The sequence below is a fragment of the Lissotriton helveticus genome, chromosome 4_1, assembly GCF_964261635.1.
Source record: "Lissotriton helveticus chromosome 4_1, aLisHel1.1, whole genome shotgun sequence".
In the NCBI taxonomy this organism is placed as follows: Eukaryota; Metazoa; Chordata; class Amphibia; order Caudata; family Salamandridae; genus Lissotriton; species Lissotriton helveticus.
Window position 1 is genome coordinate 1,900,903,903 of NC_136063.1, and position 12,797 is coordinate 1,900,916,699.

Genomic DNA, 12,797 nt, shown 5'->3' on the forward strand with positions numbered 1-12,797 from the left:
TGCTAATAGTATCTGTAATTATATTCTGAATGTATAGCTAATGTAGAGATTTAAGTAGAAGTGGAACTAATACAGAAATGTGTGACACTATATGATTTTAGTAGATGTGATTATTTCTGAATCCATGTCGTGTAGCTGTTAAAATGTAAGATGGTATGTGGTTAAACGCAGAATGTGGTAGGCCTCAGGGCCAGAGCTAAAAGGGAAGGTGTTTCTTTTCACGACATAGATTGTATTAATGTTTTGGTCATTGCATTAAATGGGCCATGATTTATAGAGATGTTTACTGAATAATAGAATAAGAGTATTAACATGCTTTAATTAATGAAGAAGTTGAATGCTATAATCATGATGAGAAATATTGTAGGCCTGAAATGTTTTAACATTGATTTACACATACATGTCTGGGCCAAGAAATGTTGCAAGCCTTTTTGGAGGTCTATGAGAGTTGGGTTCTTGGCTGCAGATGTCTGTCTGCAAGGAAAGGGGGGATCCAATTATAAATGAATGAATAGAGGTCTGTTCAGTAGACGGCCCAGACATGGAGGAGGGTTCCGGAATGTTTAAGGGGTATCAGCGGGCCGGAGAAGAGTCTGAGAAGCAAGGTCAACTCTAACGTATGAGGCCCAACACAAAGCAGCATGGAAAAAGCCAGAAGCTACACCACGTGAGAGGCGTCTTGCGAGGGGCGTCTCAAATGTTGTTGACTGTTTTGTATTAGGGACAGCACCCCTGGGTGGAGTTAGAGCAGATGCCTGAGGACCCTTTAGAGAGCGGATGGGTAGGCAGAGAGGGGTCATGACTGGAGAACTATAGGTTTTCACCAAGAGACTTAGAGTGAGTGACTTCCCTTGGGGGTCATTCACTGCTGACACCTTTGTTAGGTTGGGATTTGGATAAGTAGGGATACCATCTAGAGCAGGGTAGGGACAGCCTAACCTGTGCGTTTTCCTCCAACTTAAATGAAGGAGAGATATGCGTCAATGCTGATAGCTTTATTATTCTTAGAACTTGTGTTAGTGATTTCCGTTGCTCGTCTGAGGGCTTTCCGAGAGCACATGTATGTAATTGGACCTGTGTATCTCGTGAATCTCATTCTGAGATGCCTGTATTTGCAGCTTATCATATCTTTACAATAAACTTTTGAAAGCTAGAAGTTGTTTGTGATCTTTGGGAGCAGAGTCCTTTATTGGGTGAACTGGTTTGGTACAGGGGCACTTTCATCCTCCAAGACAGGCAACAAAGGTTCAGTCGACCAGATCGAGGTTTGGATCAATAGTGATGAGGTATCGATCAAAATCTCGCCCTTTCAGTTGGTAGCTATAGAGGATGGTTGCCTTCTTGAGGACGGTGACCTAGGCCAGGTTAGCTTACCCCAAGGCCCCTAGAGATCGATGATCGGAAGAACCGCCCGCCGAAGAAGATCCGGATGACGTGAGACAGAAAAAGCAGCAGTATCGGTCGAGAGTGAGTATAAAGGGTTATGCGTGTTAGATTGCGGTGTTTTGTATTGTATCTATGTTGTAATGTCTGGCGGAGTTGAATGTCTGTAGAGTGACTGTGGAACAGGTTGTGAGCGCGCGCAACCGGTGGAAATCTTAAGTTCAAGGAGAGCTTAAGTGGTTCGGGTGTATCGGACACCCAGAGTAATTGTCAACTAGTGTGAAGGGGGTCATGAGGTACCATTGATCACCCGAAAGACCGAGATAGGGGGAACGTAAGAGTGAGTGCGTGAGTAACGGACGCTGGTCGGAAGTTACTGTGTGTGTAAGCAACCTATCAGAGAGACGATAGACATTTCGTCAGTTGTGTTGACAATTACATATAGACTGTGGACGTACAGTCGAGAGAAGTGACCGCTTGGTCGGAAGTAGTCATTTTTCGGTGTATGAATGGGACGCATGCATAACCGGGAGACGAGTTGAGAAAGGAGGGGTGCTGCTGCGAAGCGGAGAAAAGTGACGTCAGAAAGTGTCGCGACGTGATTGGCCGACCGGAGAAAGACCGCGCTGCGATAGGCCAAGTTAGCAAAGCCGCGACAGGATTGGTGGATTGTCATCAGGAAGTAAACAGAGTAGCGAGGCTGGATATTGTGCGCATAATTATGAAGTGTTTTAAATGGCTGAGAGCGGTGTTTAAAAAAGAGAAGCGGGGATCGTATGAAGGGGAAGAAGCCCCGCCGGAGGGTACGCCAGCTCGTTACATGGCAGTGAATGTTGGGTTGCATACGATCCTTTGGATATCAGAGTGGAGTAAGATTACTGAAGGAAATGAGGAACTGACGTTCCCGAAGTACGGGACGTTCAGATTAGAGGTGTTACATCGATTAAAATCAGTCATGACCTCAATGAGACCCTTGCCTAGACCGACCCAGTTTGAAGCTCTTGAAGCATGGATTAGGGCAGCGCATGAAAAGAATATGAACAGACGACAAGAAAGGGTGAAACGATCGGTAAGGGCAGTGCAGGATGCCAGGTGGGATGCGGATGCTAAAAGATGGAGAGTGCATAACATGGAAGTAAATAAACTGTACCCAGTGTTAGAGGTGCCCGTAAATAAAAGCCCCCTAGAAGAAGATGATGAGAGCGAAACAGAGGATAGCCTGATAAACAGATTATTGACAGACAGGCCACCCCCGTATAATAGGGCAGGGGGAGAGGGCGAGCATAGTGAAAGAGAAAAGGGGGGCAATGCAGGAGAGCATGGACCGCTTCCCAGTTCAGAGTGGGATCCTGAGGCAAAGAAAGAGCTGTCCCAGCCTAGTCAGGTGCAACAGGTAGTCGGGAGGTTTGTGGTACAAAGAGCGCCGGAAACGGAGAGCGCCACATCCTACGCATTACCAGATGCACTACAGGTACCTGTTACCATAGGTCCTATAATATCGATATATGACCAAGAGAGAGCAAGAGGGGAAGAACGGGTACGGAAAGACAGAGAAAGAGCAGGGACGGCAAGGAGGAACGATACGATTAATTCCCCAAGTCAGATGCCGATACCGAGAGAGTGGAGCACCCCGATGCACACAGCAGGGGACCCAGGAGGGGATCCTGGGGGCCCTAGATGGCCAGTGGATCTGAGGGGATCTGGACGAAAATCCTTTCAAGAGCTAAATGAGTACATGAAGAAGTGGGATGAGGCAGTGGAGGCTCACAAGAGCATCATAGCTGCAGAAGCTGAAAGGGAAAGTCAGGACAGCCGAGCTCGGACTCACTGCGGGGCTGGGGAGAGCAGCCCGGAGTGGGACTGTAGAGAGAGAGATAGTAGGGGAGTCACCCATTGGGCCCGGAGAGGAGATAGAACAGACCTGGAAAACGGGGGCCCCGGGAGTGGAGGGGTGGCGCGCCCAATACTCAGTGAAGGGGAGAGGAGAGCGCAAGAGTACAGAAACAGCTTTAAGTGTCCACACTGTGTGCCCGGCACCAGAGAACTGAATGGGAGTTGTGAGAGGTCGCACCATAGTCCCTGTGATGACGGAAATGAGCGCAGCCCAGGGAATATGGGGAACCAGGAAGGATCGTATCGGATACTGAGCGATACTAGGCAAAGGGAGAGTAGCGACCAGAGGGAAAATAACAGAGAGGTGTGCGGTGAGAGGAGAGAAGAAGAAGAGAGTGGGCAGAGCAAGAGTAGGGGTAACAGGCCCGTGTTCCATCACCTTCCAAGATCGGATGGCCGAGCATGGGACCTGGAGAGATGGGAGCAAGGGAGGGCACCCATTAACTCTCCCGAGCCCAAACGTAGAGCTCGAAGTTGGGATGGTAGGGAGACCAGTGAGCCCCCTTCGAAAGACATATTGCGAGCTGAGATAAAAGCCAAGAGACTCGATGTCGCCAGTTTAAGGTCAGACCTGGATGACATGATAGATGGTACCCTGCCTTTAGAAAGAATGGAAATGTATGAACAGGATGAAATACTGTATATGGCAAAGGACATTACTCGAAAAGCGAGAGCAGTCCATGAGAAGTTAGTCGAACTAGCAGGCAAATATATGGTGGACTTGTCAAGAACCAAAGCATTACAGGGTAACCACAGGCTACATTATACAGATCGAGACCTAGATGAGAGGAGAACGATTGGGCTGAAAACGCACATAAGGGAACTGATCGCTGGAATAAGGACATGGAGGGCACTAGATAAGTGGGAAGAGAGGTGGTCCAAGAAAGGGACCGGCAGGAGAAGCACGCTTGGTATGACACCAGGAGGACAGCAGGGAATAGAAGCTTACCCTTTGCGTGAAGTCGCAAATGGGAACTATGTACATGTCCCTTGGAGTAGGGGAGATTTAGCTGCTTTTACCACCTCCTTCCCCAAATTGCGGGAAAACCCAGTGGAGTGGTACAAGCAAGTGGAGAGATTTGTAAAAATCTCAAAGGTCCTATGGATAGATCTGAACACGCTGTTTGACATTGTAGTACCAGGAGATCTGTGGACAGCATGCAAGGTTAGCGCTGAGTGGCCCACAACGGAGCCAGAGAGAGATGCTAAGACTAATGGGCCGTCCGAGACTGTGATGGCAAAATTCGAGAGAGTGATGACTTGGCTGAAAGAGAAAGTGCCAATGCAAGACATAGATTGGGTCAGAATAGACCGAACAAGACAGGAACCCAAAGAGACCGTCCACGAATATTACGAGAGATTGCTGAAGGCGTTTAAACAGTATAGCGGCTTGGATGTAATGGATCCAAAAGACATAGGGCAATTTGTGTCCAAGTTCGTCCTGGGACTGAGACCGGATATTAGTTTAATGATTCAGCAACACTCGATTTGTTGGCAAAGTAAACCCCTAGACGAAATACTGAGATATGCCAGGTACTGCTGTGATGAGATAGACTCCAAGGCTAAGAAACTAAAAGAAAAGTTGATGGTGGTACAGATGCAGGCAGCAGGGAAGGGGGGACAACAGCAACAGCAGCAAGGAACAGGTACAGGAGGAAAGAAGCAGTACAGTCAGAACAAGGGCAATGAGGAGAGTTCCACCTTTAGACCCAGATTAGACATAGCTGCCTTGAAGAAGACGACTAGGTGCCACCAGTGTAACGAGGTGGGGCATTGGAAACGCGAGTGTCCCTACAATGTAGAGATAGGAGAACAAGAGATAGAGGAGGAAGAGGTCCAGAGCGCGCCTACAAGAGGGGTGACGCCATACCAAGGAAAGGTGCTCAAAGGGGGGGGGGCTCCTCCCCGAGCCCAGTTCCCGCAACCTCCTCGAGTAGGGACTATGGGTAAGACCTATAGACAAATGCCCCTGTTTGTAGAAGGGGAAGAGTGCTATTATGTGGACCCATTAACCGGACAGAGAGTGGAAAGAGAAGACTGCACCCTCGGGGCAGCCTTGGAGGTGGACCAGAGGGGACCCTATGTGGAAGCAGAAGTAGCAGGGTGCCCTACGACATTTCTGGTGGACACAGGAGCCACTAGATCCACGATCAGATCAGCTGCAGTTCCAGACCTGCCCATGTCTGGAGAGACCATACAGGTGGTGGGGGTCGCAAACAGGAGAATAACCAGCCAATTGACAGAACCGGTACAGGTGAAAATAGGGAAGTACAGCGATGAGCACCAGTTTGTGGTTTGCGATTCAAGTCCTGTGTGTCTGCTAGGGAGAGACCTGTTGTGTAAATTGAATTGTACTATATACTGTACACCTCAGGGAGTGGAGGTATTGACCAATGATGATGACGCAGATTTCAAAGTTGCAAACTCAAGAATATGCGTGGAGCTGTACCCTACTTTGACAGTAGATGAGCTCCCCTGGGACTTGAGAGAGACAGTGGCACCAGAAGTATGGGATTTCACTGGGGAGGAGATTGGATTGGTCAAAGGGGTGGACCCAGTGAAAATTGTAGTGAAACCGCATGCTGAGTTCCCAAGAACACCCCAATATAAATTGACTCCAGAAACGATTGCAGGCATAAAACCCGTGATTGAGTCCATGATTAAACAGGGAATACTGAAAGAAATCGTGGGTAGTCCATGCAACTCCCCGATTATGGGTCTGCAGAAACCAAATGGGAAATTTCGGATAGTACAGGACCTTCGAAAGATTAATAACATAGTCGTTTCGTGTTGTCCAGTGGTACCGAATCCATCAGTGATACTGTTTCAGATTCCATTCCAAGCTGAGTGGTTCACTGTGATCGATCTTTGTCAGGCTTTCTTTTCGATCCCTCTGGACGAAGAAAGCCATTTTCTTTTCGCATTTAAGCTGGAAAATCGCGTCCTAACATGGTGTCGTATCCCTCAGGGGTATACAGAGAGCCCATCGATCTTTAACCAGCTTTTGAAGAAAAATCTTGAAAGTCTAGTGCTGCCCCAGAAGTCAGTTCTGGTCCAGTACATAGACGACCTCCTCGTGGCGTCAGAAACAGAAGAAGCTTGCAGGGAGGACTCCATTGCTTTGTTAAATCACCTAGCTGCCAATGGGCACAAGGTGTCCCCGGGGAAATTGCAGTACTGCCTGACAGAAGTGCAGTACTTGGGACACAGAATAGAGAAAGGCAAACGAAAGGTGTCACCAGACAGGATAGAGGCGATCATGAAAATGAATGCGCCTAAGACACAGAGAGAGGTCAGGATGTTCCTAGGGATGGTGGGTTATTGCCGACAGTGGATCGTGAACTTTTCACTGAAAGCAAAGCCCTTGCAAAAACTGACGCACAAGGAGGTGAGCGATCCGGTACCATGGGACAAAGACTGTTTGATGGCATTCCTACAGCTGCGAGAGGACCTGTGTCGTGCTCCGGCATTGGGAATGCCTGATTACAATAAACCATTTTTTCTTTACTGTTGTGAGAGAGAAGGTTGCGCGTTGTCTGTGTTAGTCCAAATCCATGGGAATGCCCGTAGACCAGTTGCTTATTTCTCGGCTACTTTAGACCCAGTAGCCGCAGCGTTGCCCGGATGTCTCAAATCCGTTGCTGCAACGGGTGTCAGCATTGAGAGATGTGAAAATATCGTCATGGGGCACCCGTTAGAGGTGTGCGTGCCCCATTCTGTTGAACTGTTGATGACCAGGACCAAAACACAGCATCTGACCAACAGCAGGCTCACGCGATATGAGCAAGTTATTCTTGCTGCAGAGAATGTGACCCTCAAGAGATGCTCTGTTTTGAACCCTGCTACCTTGATGCCACTCCCAAATGATATCGAGGATGATGATGAATGTACAGACCATGACTGCCTTGATGTGACTGAACTATGCACCAAACCCAGACCCGACATCGTAGATGAGCCACTGACCGACCCAGACGAAATTTTCTTTGTCGATGGCTCATGTGTAAGAGACGAAGTTGGGCAGTTGAGAGCAGCTTATGCTGTTTGTACAATTACTGGAGTTGTGGAAGCTGGGTGCCTGGAAGGAGTACACTCCGCTCAGGTAGCCGAGAGTATTGCCTTGACACGTGCTTGCTTGGCAAGCAATCAAATTCGAGTCACCATATACACCGACAGCCAATATGGTTATGGGGTAGTTCATGATTACGGGCAGTTATGGTCTCAAAGAGGGTTCATGACCTCTTCAGGCTCTCCCATTCGCAATGGAGAGTTTGTGCGCCTGTTGTTAGAGGCGTTGCAATGCCCAGCAGGTATCGCAGTTGTAAAGTGCACCGCACATACCAGAAATGAGGACTTCGTTTCAAAAGGCAATAGATATGCTGATGAAGTTGCGCGGTATTGCGCGGAACAAGGGTACTCTTTCACAGAGGTGGAAGTGGGTGGAATAAATGTAAGGACTGAATTAGCCATGATACTGGAAACTGTTGATACTTGGGATGAACTGTCAAACATGCAAGAAAATGCTCCTGATTCTGAAAAAGAAACATGGGAAAAGGCAGGATGTGTAATGGGTGAGTCCCATTTTTGGGTCTCAGCAGACGGCAGAGCAGTGTTGCCCAATGAGATGGTGAGTCCAATGGCTAGACTCATACATGGTCCCGTACACTTAGGGAGAGATGCTATGCTGAGAGTGTTTAGACAGACTTGGTACAATCCTAAGTTTAGAATAGCAGCAGAAGCAGTGTGCCAGCGTTGTGTGACCTGTCAGCAGCTGAACGTAGGAAAAAGAACACCAGTTGCACTGAGCCACATAGGAAGGTCTGGAGGTCCATTCAATCGAATGCAGATAGATTTCATTGAAATGCCAAGGTGCAACCGCCTCCGCTATGTCCTGGTGGTTGTTTGTGTGTTCTCCAGATGGGTTGAGGCATACCCTACACGTAGGTGCGACACCCTCACAGTGGCCAAGTTACTGCTTAGGGAACTCATTCCGCGCTTCGGGGTGCCGGCCTTTTTGGAATCAGATAGGGGAACACATTTTAACAGCGAGCTTGTGAAAATGATTTGTGCAGCTCTGAATATCGATCAGAAGTTGCATTGCAGTTACCGACCAGAAGCCTCAGGAATTGTGGAGCAGATCAATGGCACGATCAAGGCCAGAATAGCCAAAGTTTGTTCCTCAACGACCCTGAGTTGGCCTGACGCCCTGCCATTGGTCCTCATGAGCCTTCGTAGTACCCCAGACAGAAGAACGGGGTTGTCACCACATGAGGTGTTAATGGGGAGAGCAATGAGGCTGCCATCTGTCCCAACTACTGCACTGTTAAATATCACAGATGATATGATCCTGGACTATTGTAAGGGGCTGTCTGACGCCATTCGTTCTGTGTCCCTTCAGGTGCAGGCTGCCGAGGTTCCATCGTGCCAGGGCCCGTGCCATGACCTGTACCCTGGGGACTGGGTCCTGGTGAAAAAACATGTGAGAAGAAGCTGTTTGGATATTCGTTGGCGTGGGCCCTTCCAGATCATCCTGATCACGAACACAGCTGTGAAGGTGGGAGGCCTGCCCAATTGGATCCACGCGTCACATACGCGAAGGGTTCCAGCACCTCGGGAAGAAACAGCTCCTCTCTCGGATAGACGTCCAGAAGAGGACCGAGAAGCCATAGAGGGGGCTAGCCAAGCTGTAGAGGTGCCAGCGGAAGCAGGGAACGAGTCTGACCAAGCTGAGGACGGTCAGTACAACAGCGAAACAGACGACGCTACAGAAGGAGAAAGTAGCTGGGAGTACGAGTCAGACACTGACAGGTCTGACCGGGAGCGAGAACAGACAAGAAGAAGAAGGAGTAGAAGGGCACGTGGAGAAGCTAATTGGCCGCAAAGAAGGAGCTCTAGCCTGAGGTCAACTCCAGAGGTAACCCTTCCTCCGATATCAGAAGACTCAGACCCGGAAGAAGGTGCTCAGGGCGCTGAAGCACCCGACCGAAGAAGGTCAAGAAGAGTGCGTGTGCCTAACAGAAGATACTCCACACCTGAGTGGACATATCTGGCGACAAATGTCTGTGAAACCGGAGACAGGGAGGATCCGAGCGGTGGTGGTGTCCAGCTCTGAGCCCATTGTCCCCGTGGAAATACGACTGTTGGTACCCGGAGTCGAACAAGAAGGGTCACTAACATTCATGCTCCCCAGACCTCCCCGCCTCAGCAAGTTAAAACACATGTTTCTCTCAGAATTGCAATTCCCCGACTTTGGTACAACGATAACAGCACATGAAGAGCACAATCTTCGTTTGGAAATACTGAACTTTGCTATCGAAGCTGCAGGCACAGGCTTGATAGTAGACTGTTAAAGGACTTTTGTAAATAAAGTGAACAGGAAAAAGAAGATTACCTAGCGCCCAGGAAGCAGAGAATTTTAGGGAACTTCCCTTGAGTTGATGGAGAAGGGCTAGGGTTGTCTTTATTGAACTGTTAAAGGACTTTTGCGAAGAAGGTTGTCAGCTTCCAGTTGTGTGGATTCTAAAGACAAAAGGATCAAAAAGAGACTGTAAAGGAAAGGGAGGAAAAGAACTTTTTGCTAAGATAAGAGAGAGCCACATTGTCTGACGAAATGGAGGCCGGCACCCAGAACCGCAGAGCTAAATGTATAATAGGTACACTAATAGTAGGAGTGATAATATTAATAGCTTTAGTGGTAACAATTTCTTATGTAAAGGGACATGAGGAAGAGGCAAAGGTAACTGATGTGAATTCTGTAGAAACGCTTACACCTACTGTTGCTGGTGAGAAAAGGGAAAACACTCAAGAGAAAGCGTTATTAGCTGCAGAAGCCCGCAGGTTACACGTAGATGAGTCCCAAGGAGACTTTAGGTCAAATGCTTATGCTAAACTCTTATATGAATACGTGGATGCCATGGAGGTTAAGGATTGTTACGTCTGCATGCAGTTGCCGGCGTCTGTAGATGAAGGCATTCGATATCATCACCTCCCGCTGACATATGGCATTACATGTAGCTTATTGCTTAGTATATTTTATGAGAGAGATAGTTTTGAATACTATTTCTCCAATTATGATTCAGTGTTGCCAGAAGTCCCAAATTATAAGCAGATGAACAAATGGGATTACTGGAAGAGTGAAGACAGATTGGCCAAGTTCTTCATTCCTTGGATTACCTTAGATACTTCACATGCCCGTAGGAATAACCTGACATGCAAGGTGTCAGAAGTCGAGAAGAAGTTCATAGGGCAGGTGGATGATCGTTACAGGAGACAAAAGATTTTGAAAAAATCAGGACAATGGAAAACAGATTGGACCGAGGAAGAGAAGGCACACAAGAGAAAGGGTAGTAGTGGTCCAATAGCTTTAGATAAGACGCAGAGAGGAAAGCTATGTCTTCACCGAGCCAAAACGTATTATGAAAATGTATACGTGGGAGAAGTTGACTGTGAACATGCTTTCAATATAGAGTACTATACTAAGGATTTCCTGAAAGGAATGCAAGTGATTCCAAATGTGTATTTTGTATGTGGAAGAAATGCCTATGTGAGACTACCTGACAACTGGTATGGATCATGTTACTTAGCAATTGTCTTCCCCAAAATATATCATGCACAAGACTTAGTGATCATTGAGGGCAAGACATCTTCGAGGGGAAGGAGAGATGTAGGAGATGCAGAAATGGTTGGAGATGTCTTTGGAGCTATGTTCCCTCTTTTGGGAGTAATCCTTAATGATGTTAAAATTAGACGGCTGGCAACAGTCGTCGACAGGTTGTCTGCCAGCACTGCTCAGTCCTTAATGCTGGTAGAAGGAGAGATGCAATCGATAAGGGCTATGGTTCTTCAGAACCGTCTTGCGTTAGATGTCCTACTAGCAAAAGAGGGCGGAGTCTGTAAGGCTTTGAAGGTCCAGGAATGCTGCACTTACATTCCAGACAATTCAAAACCCCTTGAAAAAGTTATTAGGAACATAACGGATATTCACAAAGAGATCGAAGATTTGAGTAGAGAAAATGTCTGGGAAAAGGTGGGCCACGGAATGAGTGCAGTTGGAGGGTGGATTTCCACCTTAGGCAAAAGCTTTGTGTGGTATATACTAAAACCTGTCATCATAATATTGATCTGTGGGATCATATTGTGGGGATTGGTGAGGGTATTCAAATGGTACAGAGCAAGAAGGTCAGAAAGGGCCCAAAGAGAACAGCTGCAGAGATTGGCTGTCATACAAGATAATCAGTACAGGAGTCTGAGGGCTCTGGAAGCGCAGAGACAAGTTATGCTACCAATAACTGCAGTTTAAATGTTAGTGATGACCCCGAGAGGTCATCAAAGGGGGGAACTGAGAGAGCGCAAACTGACCTAAATGTATGAGTGCATCACACTTACCTGTAGTAAGCACAAATCATGAGGAGAAATGCCATGAGTGCTAATAGTATCTGTAATTATATTCTGAATGTATAGCTAATGTAGAGATTTAAGTAGAAGTGGAACTAATACAGAAATGTGTGACACTATATGATTTTAGTAGATGTGATTATTTCTGAATCCATGTCGTGTAGCTGTTAAAATGTAAGATGGTATGTGGTTAAACGCAGAATGTGGTAGGCCTCAGGGCCAGAGCTAAAAGGGAAGGTGTTTCTTTTCACGACATAGATTGTATTAATGTTTTGGTCATTGCATTAAATGGGCCATGATTTATAGAGATGTTTACTGAATAATAGAATAAGAGTATTAACATGCTTTAATTAATGAAGAAGTTGAATGCTATAATCATGATGAGAAATATTGTAGGCCTGAAATGTTTTAACATTGATTTACACATACATGTCTGGGCCAAGAAATGTTGCAAGCCTTTTTGGAGGTCTATGAGAGTTGGGTTCTTGGCTGCAGATGTCTGTCTGCAAGGAAAGGGGGGATCCAATTATAAATGAATGAATAGAGGTCTGTTCAGTAGACGGCCCAGACATGGAGGAGGGTTCCGGAATGTTTAAGGGGTATCAGCGGGCCGGAGAAGAGTCTGAGAAGCAAGGTCAACTCTAACGTATGAGGCCCAACACAAAGCAGCATGGAAAAAGCCAGAAGCTACACCACGTGAGAGGCGTCTTGCGAGGGGCGTCTCAAATGTTGTTGACTGTTTTGTATTAGGGACAGCACCCCTGGGTGGAGTTAGAGCAGATGCCTGAGGACCCTTTAGAGAGCGGATGGGTAGGCAGAGAGGGGTCATGACTGGAGAACTATAGGTTTTCACCAAGAGACTTAGAGTGAGTGACTTCCCTTGGGGGTCATTCACTGCTGACACCTTTGTTAGGTTGGGATTTGGATAAGTAGGGATACCATCTAGAGCAGGGTAGGGACAGCCTAACCTGTGCGTTTTCCTCCAACTTAAATGAAGGAGAGATATGCGTCAATGCTGATAGCTTTATTATTCTTAGAACTTGTGTTAGTGATTTCCGTTGCTCGTCTGAGGGCTTTCCGAGAGCACATGTATGTAATTGGACCTGTGTATCTCGTGAATCTCATTCTGA

The 12,797-nt window shown here is 47.2% G+C and overlaps 1 protein-coding gene across 2 annotated transcripts in view; it reads left to right on the forward strand.

Moving 5' to 3' along the window:
• The window catches only part of DOCK11 (dedicator of cytokinesis 11), a 1,219,508-nt gene that overhangs the window by 172,586 nt on the left and 1,034,125 nt on the right, over nucleotides 1-12,797 (forward strand). The window lies entirely within an intron of this gene.